The 23559-nt window shown below is 35.8% G+C and overlaps 1 pseudogene; it reads left to right on the top strand.

The window, feature by feature from the left end:
* The first annotated feature begins 741 nt into the window (after window positions 1–741).
* LOC122358530 lies at window positions 742–11949 on the top strand (annotated as a pseudogene).
* The last annotated feature ends 11610 nt before the right edge of the window (window positions 11950–23559 follow it).

The following is a 23559-nucleotide window of genomic DNA, read 5'->3' as shown; positions in this document are numbered from 1 at the left end:
AGGAGGGCAACATGGCAAGCCTTCTACCTTCAGCGCTTCCTATTGCGACGGACTCAGCTGCTCTTCTTGTTCCTGGAAATTGTAGTATATATTATGGCTGGAAAATAACTTCCTTCTGCAGAGGCCATGGATTGAGTGGTGTCACAGCGCAGATTTAGCAGTTACTTCCATTGCTGCCTTCACCATCTCACTCCCAGAGCCTGGAGGCACCTGCTCTCCGGACAAGTTATGGAATAATGGAGCACGACTCTCTGGAGAAAAGATTTGGGATAATGCATGTTTTGGTCCGGAAGACAATACTGGATACAGTCAGTCATTGATCTCACGAAACCAGGAGATCAGAGGTCTGAGACGCCGCTGGTTCTGCTGGTGCTCATGTCCAGACAGGAAGCGCCCTGAGCGAGGTAGAAAGTTCTTCCTAGTGGAAAATCCGATACAAAGAATTGAAACTCAAAGCTAAATGAGCTGCGTGCTTTTCAGAATGACAATCAGCAAGTTTGAGTGAGTAATTGGTTTATTTTTCTGCACCATTTGGATCTCAAGCTGTGCATGGCATATCTTCCCATCTGCTTGCGCCAGAAAAAGGTCACGTTCTGAATCTCTGATGCGATTGTTATCCTCCGCTTCAGAACACGTTACATCGTGGCTGTCTTCTGGATGTAAGTGACCAGGTAGCCCAAAGGGATGGTGTTTTATGACTTCCGGAAAATGACCAGCACCTTGTGTCCAGGACACCTGCACCGAAAGGTATGTGATTAATGCACAGTATACTCAAAATGCTCACAGCTTTTGTTGTAATCACAGAGTCACCCAAAGCAGATGGACATCTGTTGCCTTGAGAGCTCCTCTGTGCTCATCTTAAATCAAAGAAATAATGAAACAGTGTTTAGGAAAAGAACATGCAGTGTGCATCCCTGTGCCAGCTGGCTGAGCTCATGCTGGGGAATTGGATCAGGGCCTAATAAATGGAGCGCAGCTCCTGGACCCTGAACTCCGCTAATGCTGGAGGAGAAGCATCTATCTGCGTGATAGCAGTATACACTTTTCAAGTTCTTAGGCTGCCACGGATAATTGACCACAAGAGGAACAAGTGTGAGGCAGACTGACTCTCCTGTAATTACCCCCAACGTTTCAGAGCTTATTTAATTACTTGGGTGACATTTCTGCGATGTTCAGGGAATCTAAATGGTCCATTAGAAAACATGAATCTAACATGTGCTTAGATGATCCTCTGTTCACGCTGACATAGTCACTTCCTATGTGAGGAAAATTGTTGTAATTAGCAGTGTTGCCACCTTAAGGCAATATTATGTACTTGCATTACAGCTATACAGAGATGGTCTGTATAAAGTTTACAAAAATCAAACAAACAAATTGCAAATAATTTTTTTAGTTAAATGACCAGTGCAAGCAGGTAAATGCTTTAAAATGTTCTGAAAATATTGATAATCAGCCTCTGTAGTATCATTTAATCAGTGGTGAAAATAGCGTTAAATTCACTCACGAGGACTAATAATACACTGGGTGGTGGCAATTTTAGATTTTAGTTTTAGCATTTAGATTATAAAACTTCTTTGCTAGTAGTAACTTTTGAATTTTTTCATTCTTTTTGGATATTAAGACCCTGCACCTGCACTTTCAAGCCAAATTAAATATACATTTCAGTGACTGTGCCTTTAATTTCGTTATAATGGGAAGCACCATTAATGACCTCTTGTGTTTAAAAAAAAAAAAAGTGATCATTGAAATAAAATTTTTGAAAATGAGAATGATTAGCACAGTAATTGTCTGTAATTGCCCTGTTTATCTAAGCCCTCAAAACACTTATTATTTAGTGGGGTAAAATTATAATATTTTAAATATCTATTTTCAATTTGAGCGTGTACAAAATGTTATTTATTTCTGGGATAGCCAAAGCTAAATTTTTTCAGCAGCCATTTCCCACAGTCTTGAGTGCTCGCATGATCCTTCATAAATCATTTGAATATGAAGATTTTACTCTCTAGAAACATTTGTCATCACAATCAACACTGAAAACTAATATTTGTGCCAAATAGAACGTTTAAAAGTTTTTGACACAGAGGTCTTTTAAATATTATAAATATCTTCACACCCCCTTTTGATTTTTGTCAAATCTTTTTCAGTCCAAAAATCTGGGAAGTAGTTTAGTTTATCAAACATATCTAAAAGCAAACACCTCAAAAACATGATCAGCCTCTAATTCTGATAAAATAAAGCAACACAACCAAACATTTCTGAAACATATATTTATATCTAAGAAAAGATTTTCATTAATACTCTGTGACTGCTCAGACTGAAAAGGATCTGACATCCCAGCCCAGTGTTATCATCTACAGATAGGTGACGGGGAAAAAATCTTCTCTGTCCTGTGTCTGCAGGAACATGTCTGCTCAGACTGAGCGATTAATTCAGAGCACAGATTAACAGTGGGAATGTCCCTGGCTGGGTTGCCATGGCAGTGCCAATGCCACGTTTCAAGCAGAGGATCAGAGAAACAATTTGCAGAGGGCTCAAGCTAATACCTGTTGAGCCCTACACCAACATATGCTTGAATGGAATCATGCTGCGCCTTTTGCAATCTCCAAAAAAGTCAAAGAGGGCAGAGGACAAAAGCTTTGAGATGGAGGAAGATCGTCGTAGTTAACTGTTAAACAACTTGCTGTGAATGTCACAGAACCAAAAGTCTGTACAGAAACTTCGTTTGTCGATGGAGGTGAAGGCAGGAGCTTCCTGGACTGGCTGGTTAATGTGAAATAGCTGGCCAGGTGGTCTGCAATGGCACCTGAGAATGGCTGCCACTACAAAGTGGCATAGGCTACCACCGCAGGGTGTGGAATCGGTGAGACAGATGTTTGGCTCAGCAAGCTGGCCCAATCACCAGCTGTTAACCCTTTGAGCTCATAGGCAGGGATGAACAGAGAGATGCTTATGGACTTTGTAGAATACCTAGTGGGTCTGTCTTTTTTGGAGTGTAAAATGTGTAAGAGCTTTTCTGGGAGAACCAAAGAATGTACTAACATGCAAAGTTTTGCTGAAAATTTACTCACTCTTAGACCATACCAGATCCATATGAGCTGGGGTTTTTTTTTTAATGAGAACATATTTGGAGAAATTTAGCATCACTTGCTCACTAATAGATCCTCTGCAGTGAATGGGTGCCATCAGAATGATACTTCACATATATGAATCAACATCACAGTAATCCACACAACTCAAGTCCATCAGTTAAACAATTATTTTGGTGAATTTTGATGTAGGATGCCAACAGAGGCAGAATTTTATATATATATATATATATATATATATATATATATATATATATATATATATATATATATATATATATATATTTAGTCTGGAATTGGAGCTTTTACAGTACGTTGTCAAAATATTGACTGGTGAAAAATAAACCTTTGAATGGCTTATAGTTTGTTTTACTTATTTTAAATTGTACACCTTTACAATTCAAAACTGTTATTATATTACACCTATTTAGTTGTTAGAATACTATAAAAAAGAAACCATTACCACAACATTTGAAAACTAGTTAATATTGGCGTGATTTATAATTAATATATATATTTATTTATTTGTATTCAGAAATTAAAATAATTTTTCAATAAATATACTTGTTATTCATTCTCGCAGGAGCCTGTATTTTGTGAGTATAATTAGATTTTGAATGTTTTGTTTCACACAGTGTACCAGTTCGCTGGCCTTGAATATGGGTCTGAGTGTTACTGTGGCAACCGCATCACAAGCGCTCGGATGAAAGAGGAGGAGTGTAACTTGGACTGCAAAGGCGAGAAGGGCGCCATCTGTGGAGGTGTGTCCCGTCTGTCCGTTTACAAGGTGGAGGAGGTTCTTCCTGGCCAGCGAAGATGTGAGTACTTGAAATAAGTTTACCTTTTGCAGGGCAGAACTTCTCATCCATTCATGCATTAGGAGTGCATTGGGAATCATAAAAAAATGCATTCTGAAGGAGACAAAAATGCACAAGTCTTATTTTGATACTGTTCAGTGCTTTGATACAACCTGTATTTGTTAAAAGCGCTATGTTGTTAATAAGCGTAACTTCACAAAAATGCAGCTACAATGCCTAAAGCACAATGCTGACAATGAAGGTCAGGAAATAATAAAAGGTTGAAAAAATGGAAACCTCATTTCTGTGGATGAAAGTGACTGTCAGCATTTTTGCATTTGAAAATTATTATCCTAATAATTATTATGTAAAAATATAAAATCCTTTCTGTAAGTTTCTAGCACTCAAATAAAGCAATAAAATGTTAAAATAATTATTTATGAACAAAATTTTTCAATAATGCTTTGGATAAAAGCATGTACCAAATGAATAAAAGAGGATGTGAATGCATTATGTACTTTTGCAGCCCTGTTACAAAATTTGGGACATATATAGTTTATAGTTTTTAGAAGTAAAATAAAATAATTGAGTAAAATAAGAAAACAATAACTTCAAATAATAAATAAAAAAAAAAAAAAAGTAAAATCATGGTTTTTGTAATTTTCTAGCTATCAAATATTTTAAAAAGAAAAAAAAAAAAAATACTCTGTGAATGAATAAAAGGTTTTATAATGCTTTTTTTTTTTAAAAATAATCCATTAGATGAATGAATGTAAACATGTAAGCATTGAGCAGCATTTATGCAGTTTAGCAGTTCTGTTACAAAATGTGGGATAATTTCTGGGACTTTGCAGTTAAAAATAAAATAAAATGTAAAAATGTAATTAAAATAAAACATTAAAAAGTCTTTATTAATGAAAAAAAGAAACATTTGTTTGTAATACTTTTTCTACTGGATAAAAGCAGCGCTGCTTTTGCAGGTAGTCCACAGTCTGGCAGCGGAGCTTTGATGTGGCCATATGTTTGAAACGGGTTTCTTCATCAGTCCTCTTCCACATGCTGTTGGACCTTTGTGTTCTGACCCAGCGTCCCTCTGCAGTTTCAGGCCAACTGGATTCGGCCCAGCACAACACTCACAGACACAGCTATTAAGCATTGACCATATGTTTAGTGGCCTAAATTGAAAATGCTATCCATTGTACCAGATAATAATTTCTTGTTAAAAAGGATTTGTTCATTGTTTTGGCTGTTCTTTTTAAGATGTTGATGTAATGAAACAGTAAAGCCATAAAGAGGTCTCTAAATTATTGTTTTAATTGTTATGCTAACGTATGCTGAAAAATTGTAAATGTGAAGGGGACACCGGAGGCAACTGTAACTTGTTCAGTGACGCTCTTTAATGAGTTGTGACACAGTAAAGTTGCCTCTCAGCCTGAGAAAAAGGAGTCTGATCATTTTACCTATTAAAATTAAAATGGTATGGATGAATTGGGAAAACAAAATCTTTTAAATGCATAATGAGCATTAAATTATCTAGTCATACTCATCGGTATGTTTCAATAAAATGGATTAAATGTACATAAATTACTGTTTAAAAGTTTGGGGTTGGAAAAGATATACTGAACGTCTCTTAGACTCAACAAGGCTTTATCTGTATGATCAAAAATACAGCAAAATATTGTAAAAACATGCTTGTGTTTGGTGCATCTACCCCACAAACCAAATCTTACACACATGCATGCATATACATGCCATTATGCATATCAATACCACCAATAGTTTTACGTACTTATTAGTCGTGCTGTTTATACGCGCACATTAATGTAATTGGGTAGGTATTTTTAGATGAATACAGAGTTCAAAAGAACAGCATTTATTCAAAATAGAAATGTCTTAAATCATAAATCATCATAACATCATAAATATCTTTAAAATGTCTATTTTTGATAACTGTAATGTCCTAAAAGTATTAACTTATTTTTTAGAGTAGTTTTGAATAGCATTTAAATGTACAATGGCTTTCACAAATAAAAGCAAACGGTTTAGCATTACAACAATGATGTTATTGTAAAGGTGTGTATGAACATTTGGCAACACTTCTTAACTATTAACTACGACTTTTGCTTTAATTGTTAATTGTTAGTAAGGTAGTTGTGTTAAGTTTATGTATTGGGTAGGATTAGGGATGTAGAATAAAGCATTAATATGTGCTTAATTAGCACTAATAAATGGCTAATATTCCAGTAATATGCATGCTAATACCCAACTAATAGGCGTTACCATAAAATAAAGTGTTACCGAACATTTTTACATTTACCTTAGTCTCTGCCTTTTATGTTTTCTTTGTATTTTTATATATGCATAACCTTGATATATTTTATATACATACTGTCCTAAATAATTAAAGAATTTCGTTTTCTTTTTGCAATTATTGACTGCAAATCTAGGACAGGTCTACAACCTATAATACGTAACTTCTTTTTGTGTGAAAAATATTCAGCGCACCGTTTTCTCTCGAGAATCACTTTTCCATACCTGCGCTGGTGACCATGCGGTCTGACTTGTTTTGTTGCAGTTGAACAATCTATACTTCCAGTCTTAGTAAGAAGTTCAGAGACTCACCCGAGGCCTGCGGTGCTCCTCTGTGTTATGTTTTAATAGCGCTTTGTTTGATGTTTTTCGCGCAGCTGTGTCTCATTTATAGCTCTCGCAAAGAATCATGTGATTGCTTCCAAAAGCAAACGGCGGTCTGCAGGGCCTCTTCATTTATTTGGAGAGGCAAACAAAAGCCCTGGGTTTCGGTTACAGAGTGCTTGTTTACCCTGCAGAGGTGACAGAGTGTCATGAAGGCCCTGAGCACACTCGCTAATGCAGATACAAACGCCTTAAATCACAGTATCCACTCACATCCGCTGTTTCTCTGCTCGTTCTCTGTAGGTTTAGTTACTTGAGCCAATTCTAGTTGTATAGCAGCTGTGAAAAACATTTAGAAACAGAAAACACATTTATTATAGTTGATGCGAAATGTATTGTTTGATTTAGGCGGGGTTCTTATATGTAAATATAAATATATATATATATATATATATATATATATATATATATATATATATATATATATATATATATATATATATATATATACTCTAACAAAAAAAAAAAGTTAAATAAAATACATGTAAATACAAATATAAAAACATGATGTATTAACTAAAATGAAAACTAAAATAAAAATGAATGATACATATATACACTGAAAAAATAAAAAAAATAAAAAACTGATTTCAGATATTAATAACATTTATAATGGTATCTGTTATATTAAGCAGCATATCTGTGAACATTTCTGAACATTAATCATTAGAAATTATTTCTTGAGCAGAAAATTACAATGATGAAAGGCAGCTGAAATCTTAAGTCATTTTTATAAATTCAAAATAGAAAATCATTTACTTTTAAATTGTAATAATATTTCACAATATTGCTGTTTTCTGTTGTCTTCAAATAAATTAAGCCTTGGCGAAGAGTAAAAGACTTTATAGTGTACAATATATCAACATATTATTATTATTATTATTATTATTTTAATTTTTATATTTTTAAATTAATATTTACATATTGTGTACATCTATCATGGGAAGCTCAAAAATCAAAATGTCAGTTTGAAGCTATTTCATCAAATTCATTCCTTTTCTTACATTCAAAAACACCTGCTAAAAGAAACATGCAGCTGTGCCTGAAAAGGGGTTGGAAGAAGCTCAAGCAACTCCCCAAAAAAAAAAAAAAAAAGATAAAATTATTCATATTAGATAGCACAGTTTCCTATTTCTGTGAAACGTGGCTTCTTTGCGGTTCTCTCATTACCCATACAGCCTGATTCCTTGAACTGTTTGATATTTCTTTGAAGGGCTATGAGGTTCTTTTTTCTCCATCTTATACTTAATTACACATTCACTGCAGCATTCCAAACCTTAGAGCAATGAACTGAATGTTGGCACAAAATCTTGTTCCTACACTATTTTTCTCCTGTCAATCAGCAATGTTCTCGGTTCTCCCCTGCCTTCAGACAGAAACGTGCGCTACCGGGGCTGCTTCAAAAAGCCTGACAACACAACAGCAGCTTCCCTGGCTCATGCCATCCAGCCCAACCTCACCTCCCAGTGGTGCATCCAGACCTGCATGGATCAGGTATGACTTTCCTGACTGCATCAATGCTAGATTCATGTGGACTGGATGTGGTCTGCTGATATATTTCCCCGCTCTCCTGAACACAATCTGCTTGTTTAAACTTTAATGTTTCCCCAGAGAGCACAAATTTGCTCTGTAATCAATCTTCTACGCAGCATTATCCCCTTGATTGTGGCATAATTTGAGTCCTTTCTATCAGATGGTCATGCTTTGTTGCACTCTGGCAACGTGGTCAATTGATTCATCCTCGTTTTTAGCTGAGAAGCTAATTGCACTGCTTGAGAACGTTTTCAGATAATGATAACTCAGAATAGTTGTAATTTAAAGTATGGATCGAGAGAGGTAGAGGTCGGCTCTCGGTGTCATTCATACACATTTTTACTCTCTCTGATCAGGAATTTCCTCTGGCCTGGTCAGGAAGCCCGACTGTTTCTGCGGCTACACCACTGCTCGCTTCACTCTTCACAAGCCGGTGAAAGAAGAGCTCTGTGCTGTGGAAAACGGCAGCCTGTCTACCCAGGTTTCCCAGCAGCTCTTCCTCCAGGTTTATCAGACACCTGTTCAAGGTAAGACTTACCGATCTTAATAATTACCTCTGTGCTCGCATTTCCCTACTCGGGCAGTTTATTCTTCTCGCACAGAGCTCAGCCTCGAGATGTATGCTAGAATTAAAAAGGGTGCCTGCTCCTTCAATTCCAAGATTTTTCTTTGGGAAGTCATGAAAGGATGTAAAATGTGAATAATACCTTTTTTAGGTGTGACTGGCAATGCTAAACTTTCCAACAACACCTAATAGCCTAAGGGTACCCGCATATCTATAAAGTACCCATATATATATATGAGACTGCGTGAAAAATAATAAGCGAGACTGAAAGTAAATATCTTCAATAGCTCGTGTCTTTGTGGGTGGATTTGGAAGCTAACTAGTGCTGTGCTTTTGTCACATCATTTGGGAAGGGAATGAATAAATATATAAACAAACGAATAAGTGAATAAATAAATTATAGTAAGTACAGTAATACTGTCAAATATTATTAGGTTAACTTGTAATATCTTTTAAAATATAAATTGGTAACACTTTCGAATATGTAAGACCTATTAACTATTAACTACAACTTTTCCCTCAATAAATTCTTAATTTGCTACTTATTAATAGTTATGAAGGTAGTTGTTAAGTTTAGGTATTAGGTAAGATTGGGGATGTAGGATGAGGTCATGTAGAAGAAGGCAATAATATGTACTTAATTACTAATATTCTAGTAACTACCTGTCATATAATGCTGAGATGGCAAAAGCATGATCAGTGTCACATGATCCTTATTTGATGCTCTATTTTTTTAATTAGAATTACTAAAATTAAATATTAATGTTTTTCATGATTTTTTGATTAATAAAAAGTACTAAACGGCAGCATCTGTATAAAATAAAAATCTTTTAACATTGTAAATGTCATCGTTAATCAATTAAAAGCATCCTTTCTGTTTTCATTTTAAACAGTGATAATTTAACGGACCAAATTTATCAATGCTTATCTCTCTCTACAACCTATCGTAAACTAGCATGCAAATTGTTTTATCAAGCAGTCATTCCCCAACTTCCTGTTGCAACAGGACATATGTTAACACAAGAAAATTGTTAAAATTTGTTGTTAAAAACAAACTTCTTCCCTAACACTGGGATCCTTCTCAAGGCCATGCAGAGTGTAGGTTCTACACGCAATTAAAAATCAATCAATCAACACACAGAAAACACAATTATGCAGTTAAAATAAATGTATTTGTAATGATTAAGACTAATTCTATATCTGTATTTTAAGATAACCTATTGAGAAATTGTTTTAATGAGCAGATATAATAGAACAACCTGGCTGAAAATAGCAGGTATCTTACCTTTCATAAGTGCCAAATAAATATTGGAAAATTCTTACTGTCCAGATTCCAGATGCACAGAGAAGAAGTTTCTACCGGAGAAATCCAGCTCACTGGTGGCTCTGTCCAGTTTTCCTGGTGCGGGTAACACCTGGGTGAGACACCTGATTGAGCTCGCCACAGGCTACTACACAGGCAGCTACTACTTTGACGGCACCCTTTACAATAGAGGTAACAGTAGCACCATTCTATCAGTGATCATAAATCTTATCATTTGAAATACTTACTTGTATTTGACTGAGACAAATTAAGCCACTCTGAAAAATATTATTGCACTTATAACTTTTTGCACATAAACAGACCAGTGTCTCTGTTGAAAAGTGGGAGTTTAATCAAATTTATCTGCCACCATAAAGTACTCTATGTAACGTTTAAGAAGTTTCGACTGATATAAACATTAACTCTAGAGTTTGTCAATATTTTGAAATGATTTATTAAAAACAGAGAGCCCCCCACACACTTTTTTTTTTTTTTTTTTTTTTTTAAATAAAGTTTCCTAAATTGTTCTTTTTCTTTTTCTTCAACTCCATACAGCTTTCAGCTTTCGCTGATAATGTGCGTTTAGGCACAGCTGACCTTCTCTTTTCTTTCAAATGCCAAACTTTATTGAGCATTTTTTCTATCATTAAAGAACTTGACCTGCCTTGAAAGTCAAAGTGCCTTTTCAAATCCATCACAGAACCTGACACGTTTGCCCGAGGGGGCGTGTGGAGCCCATGCCTGGACTAACACCATTTCTGATGCAGTTTTTGGAACGTATGTGTTTGGATTCAGAGGCGGCACTGAGCTGTCGCCACATGCAGTTGGCTGTGTATTCTAATCCTTTTCTCCTCCCAACTGTGCAGGCTTCAAGGGTGAGAAAAGATTACTGGAAGAGTGGAAGAACCATCTGTGTGAAGACACATGAGAGCGCCAGCGGGATATAGAGATGTATGATTCAGCAATACTGTTGATAAGAAACCCCTACCGCTCACTTATGGCTGAGTTCAACCGCAAGTGCGCTGGGCATCTTGGTTACGCTTCTGATCAACACTGGAAGAGCAAAGGTATTATGAGTACAGTATAAGTTAATCTCTGACACTTTATGTTAGTGTTCTTTTATACGCTATTATTATAGTATATATTAATATAGTTTTACATTTAATAACTTCTTTTGATTATAAGTTTTAGTAATTAATTTTTGTTCTTTTTAAATATTATTCAGGTGGGAGCAGATGGAAAAACAATGCATTAAGAACTGGAGATGGGGGGGGTTGAAAACATTTGAACATTTTGCATAAAAACATTCAGTACTGCCCTTCAGAAGCTACTTGCAAAATAATTTCAAAATAAGTAAAATGTACCTTGATCTTCAACCAAGTTTTCACCCCCCGGCTCTTAATGCATAGTTTTTCTTAAAATACTTCTCCTTTTAATATTTCCTCATTTACTTCTCCTCCCTATAGAATGGCCCGAATTTGTGGGTAGTTATGCTTCATGGTGGGCTTCTCACGTGTTGGACTGGCTGCGTTATGGAAAGAGTCTTCTGGTGGTGCACTATGAGGAGTTGCAGGAGTCACTTGTGCCCACATTACGATCCATCACTTCCTTCCTCAATATCAGTGTCAGTGAAGAGCGGCTCCTCTGTGCTGAGTGCAACAAGGATGGCCACTTTAAGCGCTCAGGTGTACGACGGCCCACCTTTGACCCCTTCACCTCAGATATGAAACGACTGATCGATGGATACATCAGCACTGTGGACCAGGCCCTCAGAGCCGGCAACCATTCTGGTTTGCCAAAGGAATATCTCCCGAGATGATAAGTGCAGAACTAGAGTACAGGACTGTCTGTCTCGCTCAAACCAGTGCTCCAGTGATATAAACTGTGATGCCCAGGAGATATTTTGATAAGTTATTTCCTCACATATTGAGGTCAGAAATGATGCTGGTGTGCTTTGAGATCGTCATGTTTTAACGGGCGGTATGTAGCTCAGTCTGCAAAAGAATGCGGCTGAACTTGGTGAGAAATTGGGTTTGACAATTGCAGACTTGAACTCCGAATCAAAAACGTCTCTAGTGAGAGGCAAAATAAGTTCTCCTTCCTCCTTCGGGAGGAAACTTGAGTGCTTAATTACATACTTCAACTACAAGTCAACAAGAGGCCTAATATACAACAGATGTAATTGCTTATGAACTAATCCGTTATGTATTGTAGATGATTACGACATGTCTACCACAATAACAACATTGTTTTATCACAGTGACTTTTTTTTACTTTGTAGAGACAATTTAGACCATTTACAAAGTTGATATCATAAACGCTAGGCTAAATGTAACCTATTAGTGGTATGCAACCACAGACATTACAAAAATTATTTCATCTTAACATTCTTAAAACAAGATATATTTACTTTGACAAGCAAAATGACGTAAATATAAAGACTTATTACATTAAAAAGTATTAAATTAAAAATGGAGTAACCTTCAAATTAAGTAATTGTTTCTTCTATTGGCATTTTTTTTGTTTTAAGTATTAACTCACTTAATATTAGTTTTTTTAGAAAGTTAAAACAATACAAAAGCCAGACTTAAGTCATTTTGCTTTTCAATTAAATTTATCTTGTTTTAACATCATTAAACTTTTGTGTCTTTGTGTGTGTGTGTGTGTGTGTGTGTGTGTGTGTGTGTGTGTGTGTGTGTGTGTGTGTGTGTGTGTGTGTGTGTGTGTGTGTGTGTGTGTGTGTGTGTGTGTGTGTGTGTGTGTGTGTGTGTGTGTGTGTGTTAAGATTGAGTACAACGTTATTATTCCAGAATCAAGTTTTTTAAAAGTCATATTTATAAACCACAAAACTATTAAGTTAAATATTAAGTTCAACATATCTATAAAGACCCTGATAGTTGTAGAATAACAAAACATTTCCTTTCCAAACCTTTAAGATCAATAAAATATAACATGGCAAACAGATTTAACATACATCAAAGTCAAACGAATGGTGAATGTCCCCATCCCGCTAGATTCCTTCAGAATGGAACGAAAGCTTTCAGCTGGACTAGACAAGACTTGCCTTGCGGAATGACGCTAGCCTGATGCTAATCCTCCCAGAGCTGATTAGCACGCCGCCAGCGTGCTCCAGATGTGTCTGGATTAAGCGCTGGTGTAATACTCTTGCACATTGCCAAACTGGGATCAGCTGCAAATTCAGACAATGTCACTGTAGTGCTAGTGGCAGGAATCGCACCGGGGGGGCTGTTTCTGCTGAGTTATTCAACGAGACGCAAAGATCAATCGGTTAGCGTCTTTCAGCGTAGACTAAATAAAACATTTGCACTGTTTGGGTCCATAGTTTAATAGTGACGCTTAGGTTTGCATAAAGCTGGAGTGCGTTTAAATAAAACACACTCCCCATTTGTCATCTGTTTGAAAAAATTAGAGTTACACCCTCAAAATAACATCATTGGTTGAGTCAGTGTTGCTATGCTGGACTGGTTGGGATGTTCAAAGAATAATATTTAATAGTGCCATAACCACACTGTTTACACTTCTTTGGGTGGAAAAATATGCGTTAATACACAGTAAAATACACAAAGGGATAGTTAATCAGAAAATGAAAATTCTGTCATCAACCTCATGTTTAGGTATTATTTTGAGTATTATTTATGTTTTCTTAAGGTATCAATATTTTAAGTTAGCTTTTTCATTTCGCTTTCTGTTTTAGTTTTAGTAATTATGTGCTATTATAACTTTTATAGTTTCAATCTATCCTTGTGGGGACATTTTTGTTCTTAATAAGGAAACAAGCATATAAATTGTACACAAGGGAGTCTATTAATATACCAATATGCCTATGGAGAGTCTCCACAAAAATGGAAACCACTGTGTGTGTTTGTGTGTGTGTGTGTGTGTGCATGTTCCATAAACTTAAAAAGTCATGCTGTGACACGAGGGTGAGTAAATGATAACAGAATTTTCATTTCTGGGTGAACTATGCCATTAAGCCTTTATTAACTATAAATTGTAAAATGTCTTTGGTAACCATGACATTTTTGGCCCTTGAGGAGTCCCAAAAGAGATATACATCAGTGAGCTTAACAGAAGTATAATTAATGAGCCATATATAAGGTTTAATGGAATATATCAGATTTCGCTTTAGGTTGGTTCTGTAAGCCTCTGCTGTGGAGAATAAAATGCTGTGCGCCCTGTATGAATTATAAATGAAATCCATTGCGCTTCTACTGTGATTTCCTGCAGGCTTGGTGCTGAGGTCATTGTGTCTTGCCTGGAGAACTGTGACAGATTAATGTCTAAATGAAACAGAATTTTATTTCCGTGCATATCTTGTAGATCACTGCAGTACGCGGTGCACATACGCGCTACATCGATATGTTTAAGGTAGCGTGTGGTTGCGTGTGTCTTGTGTGTGTTTGCACGCACGGTTGTGTTCATATGCCTCATTCCACGGACAAAAAAATCCAATTTTTTCATGAATTGTGTTTACTGAACTTTCCACAGCAGCAAATGGGTTCTTTTTCAGCCAACCAAGGGTAAAGGAACAAGAGGCATAATGAGCTGAAGTCTTCTTTTTTATTTTCATAAACTCTCTGACGCTGGTCAGACCTCTGTGACTATTTGCTTGTGAGGATGCTATTGAGAGGGGCGGCCCCAAGGTTTTACTGCTGTTGCTAGAAAACACAATGAATAAAATCATGATGCAAGTAAGTGTCTTTTTCATCGCGATCTCGGAAGGGGTGACAAAAGATGTTTGAGAGCATTAAGTCACTTGAATGTTTCAAAGACTTGCTACTAAGATATTCGGAAGAAAAATAAATCCGACGGATGCCTGGGAGACTCAAACATCCTGAATTGCTATTACATCGTTTATTAGACAATGCAAGCGTCACCAAAGGATCCTCTGTCAGAATGAGAGGCCAAACAGCTGCTAAAAACGTCACAATAGTCCATTCATCTCCAGCCAATCAACTCACACCTTGAGAAATGAAAAGCGGTGTGTTTGCAATCACAGATCAGTCAGGAATTGTTAAATGTGTATTGTTTAGACCTATCTGCTTTCTCCTGGGAGAATTCACAGTGTTTGAATCAGGAGAGAAATATGGACCGATCAATCCAATCAATGACGGCACCCATTTAATGCATAGGACCAATGGTAAGCGGGAGATGAAGAAACAAATCAGAGGGTGAGAATCTTTTATGATTTTTTTTATTTAATTTTATTTTATTTTTGGTTTAAATGTTCCTTTAACTAGCATAATATAAATGATGTCTAAAACCTCAGGATTAACTTGGCAAAAATCTTTTCTATAAAAGGGACTTAGAGCTTTCTGTCTTACGTTTTGTCGCCTTTTTTAGAAGACAGGGTGCCTGCATCTGTCTTGCATCAGTCTTTAATCACATTTTTGTTCCCTCTCCTTGATCATTGCTTTGAGCCCCTCGGAGCGCAGCAAACAGTAAAAGGCCTTGCTGTTCATTCCCTGTGTCATTTGAAGCTGCAGGCAATCTGTCTTTTAAATATGGCTACGTGCCTCTCTCATGGTAGCTGAAGTTCAGTGCGGCTGACTCTTGCCCTAACACATGCATGTGTACAGTTCAAACATGTCTGAGATGAGAAGAACAGTGGCAGGGTGTATTTATCAAAGCATGAGAATACAGAAGGGTCATCTGAATAGGTTGATAGCGGTACAAACACAATGATATCAGTGGTTTTATCAGTTTGGGGCTTTTTCAACAAAATGAAAATATTATGAAGACTAAGAGAGATTTTAATTTTTTTTTAATAATACATTTAATAAAATTATTTTTCAATTATTATATGTGCTCTTTTATAAGATCATATTGCCTGACATTAGGTATACACAATATATCTCTATCATATTTTGCATCATCTGATATTGATGAAATAAAAATAATATATTATTGTTTTAAATCACACATTTTACAATTACAGTGTTATATATATTAGACTTGTTGCATTTTAAAAAAGTTTCAAATAAAATGTTCAAAAAAATGTTTTAATTAAAATAAGCAGTTTATATACATATATGTATAGAGATAGATAGATAAATATGACTAAAAAATGACTAAAATGTAAATGTAAATAAATAGATAGATAGATAGATAGATAGATAGATAGATAGATATGCATGTATGTTTATATATACATAAGTATACACAGTATATATATACACACACACAGCTAAAATCACGATAATGAAAAGCAAGTAAAATATAATATATTTTCCCATTGACATTCAGTTGCAATTAAAATTATTCTTCAATACATTATGCATCAACTTTCTAATGATGCAGTCAATGAAGTGAATAAGCATGTAAACAGAAAAGCACATACTGTACAAACCCCACATACCAACATCCAGAGAGATGGCTGCATCCAAGCAATACACCCACTTACGCTCCTCAAGGCTAAGGTATGAAGCTTCAGATTTTCTCTGGGTGTGTTTTTTGTTGCTTCATCAACCTTCCCGACCTCCCAGATCTAATCAGCCCAGGTCAAACTCAGCCAGGTGACGTCAGTTTAGATAAACTAATTGCTCCGATTGAACAGATGGACCCTCGATATAAGAATTTTGTCCTTTCATCAAGGCTAAAAGGAAGAGGCATATTGATGCAGCCATACAGATGGCATTTCACCTCGGCACCAGACTTTGCGTCACATTAGCATTGAAATGGCTTTCATTTCCAACATGCGTTATGCATCTTAAAGCTTAACAGGCTCGCATAGCACATACACCGAATTCATATGCTGTTCTATCATTATGCTAATGGAATATTTAAAGCTCTCATCCGCATCTGTTTTTAACATTTACAGCATATTTCCTGCATAAGCACAAGGACGTTTCCCTGAAAAAAGAAAATAATCTGTGTGGAGTGGAAAAGACTTAGGAAAAGGATTTGGTCCTGCTTCAGTACATGCCCTTGGTGCTATAACAGTAGACCATGACTAACTTGTAATCTTCTCAGAACTGTAATGGGCACAAAGCATCAATCACACACAGCAAAAACCCACACTTGTGTGCAGACGTACTGTAGCCTTGAAATGATGTCACAATGAAGTGATATTTTTACATTACAGCTATTTTGAAGGGCGAGGAGGGACCAAATAATAAAAAAAGCTTATCCTCATAAATTGGCTGACAAAAATAGTTCAATGTCGCTAGTACTACTCACAACCCCAATATTACGTGTAACGCTATTTTACAGAATCGGTATAAAAATTTGTCATTGTGGAGTTTATGTCTCCAGTCATTTTTCACGCAACTGAATGCCTTTTACTTTTAAATTATTAAATATAAGAGCAATAGAGCTTTTAAATCCATATGACTGTATGTATGTATATAAAGATATGTATGTGTGTGTGTGTGTGTATATATATATATATATATATATATATATATATATATATATATATATATATATATATATTTATATGTATATTCTGTAAAACCATATAGAATTAAAAATCTTCCTGTTTAGCAATTTAAAAGTAATAAGGCTTTAGCCGCAGTTATTAAAAAATGGCCAAGACTGCATTGCAGAGATTTATTATGCTAGTATGGTTTGTTAAGCGATACTTTCATTCCCTCATTTCAGAAAAACACACCTAACATGCATCAAGTCTGAGAGCGATGAACAAATGAACTGATTTCTCATGAGGAATGTTTTTTTTTTTTTACGTGTCATTGTTATGGAAATAGCAGCACGCTATCATCGGGTATTGTTCGCAATGCTCTGACGCGTCTAACCACAATACCTGCAACAATTGCCAAATCAGCTCCATAATCTGTAAAATAACACAGTTTCCTCACTCTCCCTTAAGTCTGATTTTATGCACATTCTAATAAGGTGTTTAAATGTCCTGCAATCCAATGAATAATAATTGCCTAGAAACTTCATTTAAATTCAGAGAGCGCTCGAGAGGTAGCGGTAACATAATGCATAGGATAGGTTGAATTGATAATCTCGTGAAGAGGCTTTGCCCTTCATCGCCGTTACTGCAAGTTTCGAGGCAGCCGAGGGAAAACGTGCCAAACGAGTGGCAGGGGAACAAAGTGCAGTCATAACAAGTTCTCAGTGAACCACTGAAGATCAAGAACATGCGCCCAAAGGCACCTAAGCAAAGCATACAACCACAACCGTCTCAGAGAGGGAAAAAAAAGGAACGAGGGTTGCATGTTTCAGCTTCGCAGTAGATAGCAGATCAAATCCAATGGGGACTGTGTCTTTTGCTGTGTGGTAGGTTGTTTACGCTTAAGGGGTCAAAGTGATCCTGGGTGATCTCACAGATATGAAGCATACTAAAAATGTTACAAAGACTCTATATAATATATCAGTTAATAGGCAGGAGGTCTCTTACTTTTTTCATGGCAGAATGTCATAAGTTCTTAACAATTGGATATATCCTAAGTATTTATAATAAAAAAAATGTAGCTCTAGTATTGCGCGCCATTCGGAACTGAATTAAGAATTCTAATTAAATCTGAGTAATATTAAAACGATAAATTATATTATTATAGATATACAGTCATGGTTAAAAAATATTGGCACCCTTGGTAAATATGCTCAAAGAAGGCTGTGAAAATGAATCTGCATTCTTAATCCTTTTGATCTTTTATTAAAACAAAATCGCAAAAAAACTAACTTTTAATTGGTTAATAAGAATTTAAAATGGGGGCAAATATCATTATCAAATAAATGTTTTTCTCTAATACACAATTAATGGAGCCCTTTTAATCACTGCAGACCCTTTAGATTAACCCCTTCTTCTCTTCAGTTCACCTCACTCGTTTTATACAGAAGAAAAAACTTCAGAGATATTCTACTATAGCATTTCTAGGGCTGTCAATAACTGTGTCCAACATTTATTTCATAATGATATTTCTTATCGTTACGAATTCTTATTATCCAGTGAAAGGTTAAATTTTTTGTGCATTTTAACAGTGCAGGTTAATTTTCACGGTATTCTTTGATCATATTTACCAGGGGTGCCAATATTTTTATTTATATTTTTTAAAAACGCTATTAGTCAAAGCCCAGGTTTAATTAATCATTTTGTTGGTGCCCCTCAGCACTGACAGTGACTTTACATTTGCCTCAGTAATATATTTTATTATCAAAATTGTCTGAGTGCTTCTTTGAAACACTACAACAATTTTAATTAAAAACAATATTGCACAACTAATATCAAATTATGTGGTAATGAACTACAACTCGCTTTTTCAAGTAAACAAAACGAAGAAGTAAGATAATAACCTATAACAACTAATATGCAGAGGAGTTATGTATAAATACCCTGATGAGATTAACAGCCGCCTTAGACAACAAATGTATTATACAACACATCCCACATCCTAATTGTGTTAATATAATTATGTGGAGAAAAACATGCATGCTTACAAATTCCTATAAGTGCATACATCGCCGCATCTGTTGTAATGCAAACAACACAGTGTCACATTACAGAAAGCGTATGGAAGGTTGTAAAGCGCATACAGAAAGTGAGAGACAGACAGAGAGAGAGAGACCGGAGAAGCATCATTTAGCTTCGTCACAGAAAAGCATTAAATCTCCTGGTGGGGACAATGGAATCATCCCATTTTGTTCATCCAGACAGCGCCATTTTTCACAGTGTGGACACAACTGCAGACACGACTTTGACAGAAAGGAAAAAAATTGTTCAAAAGTTGATGGATGTGTAAAATATCTCGCTACTTGGTGCATTTACTCTATGGGTAATGCATGCAGAAGATGAACTGAAAGATTTATGGCTGGATAAATTCACTATAAAAAAGAGAAAAGAAAAACATTTTGAATTTACACAATACATGTTTAAGGAAGTCCATTTTTGGGAAAAAGGTGTCTTAACGATATAGAAAAAAAGTGACAATTTTGATGTAAGTCAAATTATGACAGGGCAGGACAAAACTAAATAGCTGGAATTATGAGCAAAAAAAATAGAAATTCTAACACATAATAACAAACTAAAACATAAAATCATGCACTGAAAAGTTGATATTAATAATTCAAAATTGTTATGAAAATTATGAGATATTAAGTAAAAAATATAAGAAAAAAATTACATCAAAATTATATTTAAAAAAATGAAAGCAATATGTAATAATTGTCTTATTTTTCAGCTTTTCTGTCAAAATTTCGAATTTTATATCATAAAAGGTTCTCGATTTTGGTAAATCATAACAATGTTATGCCACATGAGAATGCAATTGTTTTCTTATGTGGCAGAAATGAACTTCCATATATGTAAAACCAAAATTAAACTATCAATATTCCCCCAAATGATTAATATCAGTATCATCACAGACATCTACCAGCGACTGAAGCCTTTTTAAAAGTTTAATAGGTACAGCTTAGAAACTAATTTGTACCTTCAAATGACCAACATGCACCCTTTTGGGATTAAAATGACCAACATGCACACTCTTGAAAGTGTGCCTTTTTGTACAGCTTTTGTACTTTTTTTTCTGGGAATGTTATTGATGTTTTAACTTTTTTTTTATCAAAAAGGACGAACCTCAAACTCAAACAGTGCGACCCGTTCAGGTTAAAATATGTTGATATTATGATATCCCTCTCTTCATACATAGAGGGCACCTGCTGTTACTCATTAGGAAGAATCATCCAGCTGTTGACATACACTTGGCGCTCTCAAAACGCTCAGCTGCACAAGAGCCATTTACTGCACGCAGATCCATACACAAAGAGTGAGAGCTTAGCGTGTGACTAATAGTTGATGTACATTTATAGACTATGGGCTTTATTATGTAACATTATGGTTTTTAGGTTGTGATTTATTCCTGAGTGAAAACAGGTTTTAAACTAAATAAACAGCACCACTGCTTAATAAATAGATGATTATGGAATGGAATACGGCAAAAAGAAAATAAATCAGGTTTTAAAGGACTGATTATAATAATTTTTATTATTATTGTTATTACAAATTTACACACTTTAATTGGTACTGCGGGACCGAGTATCCACATCAGATGGTTGATCAATTATTCTGACCTGTGTACCCTTGATCGTGTAGACCAAACAAAGCTGAAGTAGTTAAAAGCGCTCTTAATTGAAGAATCACTCAGACATATCTGATTCAATGCAGCAGAAGCTGAAAGGCGAAAGGCCCTTTCAAAATAGTTTGACATGAGCTAGTGAGCAGGAAGTGATGCGATGAGCATGCATGCCACTCAGTGGACCTCAGTAGAGGGCAGTGCCCTGAAAAGTGTGCCATTCTAAGGTTACTCTGTTCCATTTCCACACTCACACAAAATACACACTCAATGCTGAGAGGAAGGCACCTGCAAGTCCAACTGTGAGCGAAGAAACATTCTAACACTTTCTTGACAGCTTAACTTTATTGATATTACTGCACTTCTGTGAGAGGGTCTTACGTGAACGACATATTTCTGAGAACTCACTGTAGTTGTGGCCTGTTTCATATATGAAGTGAGTAAACTGCAGTGCAATTTAAAAAGTAATTAAAGGAATAGTTCACCCAAAAATTTAAATTCTGTCATCATTTACTCAGCCTCATGTAGTTCCAAACCTGTATGAATTTCTTTGTTCTGTAGAATATAAAGGAAGATGTATTTTTTGCTTAGTTTGTAAGCAGGCTGTTTTGGGTCACCGTTAACTCCCATAGTATTTTTTCCTACAGAATTAAAATTTTTGGGTGATCAGTTCCTTTAGATAAATAGTTCATCCAAAATTCACCCAACCTCAGTCTGGTCCAAGATTTAGATGACTTTTTCCCCCTTTTTTAATTTTTTTTTTCTTTTATCCGAACTAGGAGAAGTGTAACATTACATCGCTTGCTCACCAATAGATCATCTGCAGTGAATGGGTGCCGTCAGAATAAGAGTGTGATAAAAACAATAATCACAATAATCCAGAATATCCAATTCATCAATTAATGTCTTGTGATGTTTGTAGCAAACAAATCCTTCAGGCTATTCAAAATTCTTTCAAAACTGTTGTTTTTGGCTAAAATGTGAGTTTTCTTTCCATAATATTGCTGCAAATCCTGCGACCCAGCACCGTTTTGTTTGTGCAGACTGCTGCACAGTGTGAATGCTGTGACCTGTTAATATGACCAGCAAAATAAATATGCATGCGGTGTGAAACAGGCTTTAGAGTTAAATTTACTTCACCATCTGTGGATTTAGAGAACTGTGATCTTTAAATCTATCACTGCATAAATAAAAACAACATGTCTAAATCCCCACAGTTGTTCAGTTGCAGATGATCTAATATTTAGCAGGCTGTTTCAAACCAAACAGATGCCAGTTTTATCATTTGAAAATTATGGCAGCAATATCCACAGAATCAAATTGGCTAGATCTCTTTTACTGTCAGCAGCATTTAGTTTTTATTTATTTATTTATTTATTTTTTGCCATTTAGTAGAAAGACCTTGCTAGCGAATATTTAATATTTAAAAAAAACGCTGCTGGCCCCATCAGCCCCACACTTACATTTCTGTCATTCTTTAATGTGTTTTGGCCATCGCGCAATTCAGCCTAAATCTCTCAAAGTCATTTAATTGATGCTGAGGGACGAGGAACAAAACTTCTAACGCGATTCAACGCCAGGAAGCTCGGATTGGAGGCATATTACAAGCAATTTTCTATTCTGTCGGAGTGAGTCAGAGCCCCACGCTGAGCTCTTTTCTTTTCATCAGCTAGCTTTCCACAATGCCGTGTATTATTTGACCTTGGTTTCCGCTTTTTCTCCTGCCAACTTGGAGGGGTTTGTGGGTGGCGCGTTCAGGCAGGTGGGTGTAATTATGCCAAACGTCTCCCTGGTGAGATCCGCAAAGGTGGCCGGCCATTCTTTTCCACTCTCTTCGACTAGGCCAGATGACCTGCGTAATTTCCAGAAAACTCCAATTACCTTTGAATATATCACCTAGCTGAGCGCAAGATGTAAAAGCTCTGCTGGGAATCTATATAGATTTATTGAGACTGTATCTTTTCTGGGAAATAAATAAAAAAGGGTGAAAAAAAACAACAAAAACAAGCGATAAATATATTAAACCAGCATATTTGGCTTGCTATTATTTCCTAATTACCTGCGTAGTATAGCACTGACAACTCCCACATGAGAGGAACAGCTGCCAAGAAGTACTGCAAAACTATTCACAGCTCTTTTGCACTCCTGACAGGATCGGACTGAACAGAGCCATATGGGACTGCCAAAAGCTGTCGCCACCTGAGAAACACTTAAGCATAACAAACCAGCTGGCGACTACCCAGAAGATTTTCTCTTACGAATACTCTCTCACACACGCACACATGCAAACAAACACATAAAAATATCACTGAAAAAAAGAAAAACAATATACACATGCACCGCCATTCAAAGGTCACGGGAAGTTTTTTTTTTTCCGTGTTTGAATGAAGTCTCTTATTCTAACAGAGTCTAAATCAAGTAAAAGAAAAATTACAATAATTACATATGAAATATCTAAAAGGTTAAAATGAACAGAATTTATGTGAAATAACAGTAATGTAATACTTAGAAATTGTTTCTGGAT

This window comes from Puntigrus tetrazona, chromosome 15 (genome assembly GCF_018831695.1).
Source record: "Puntigrus tetrazona isolate hp1 chromosome 15, ASM1883169v1, whole genome shotgun sequence".
In the NCBI taxonomy this organism is placed as follows: domain Eukaryota; kingdom Metazoa; phylum Chordata; class Actinopteri; order Cypriniformes; family Cyprinidae; genus Puntigrus; species Puntigrus tetrazona.
Note: the sequence above shows the minus strand (reverse complement) of the source record. Positions and strands in the feature narration are given on the sequence as shown.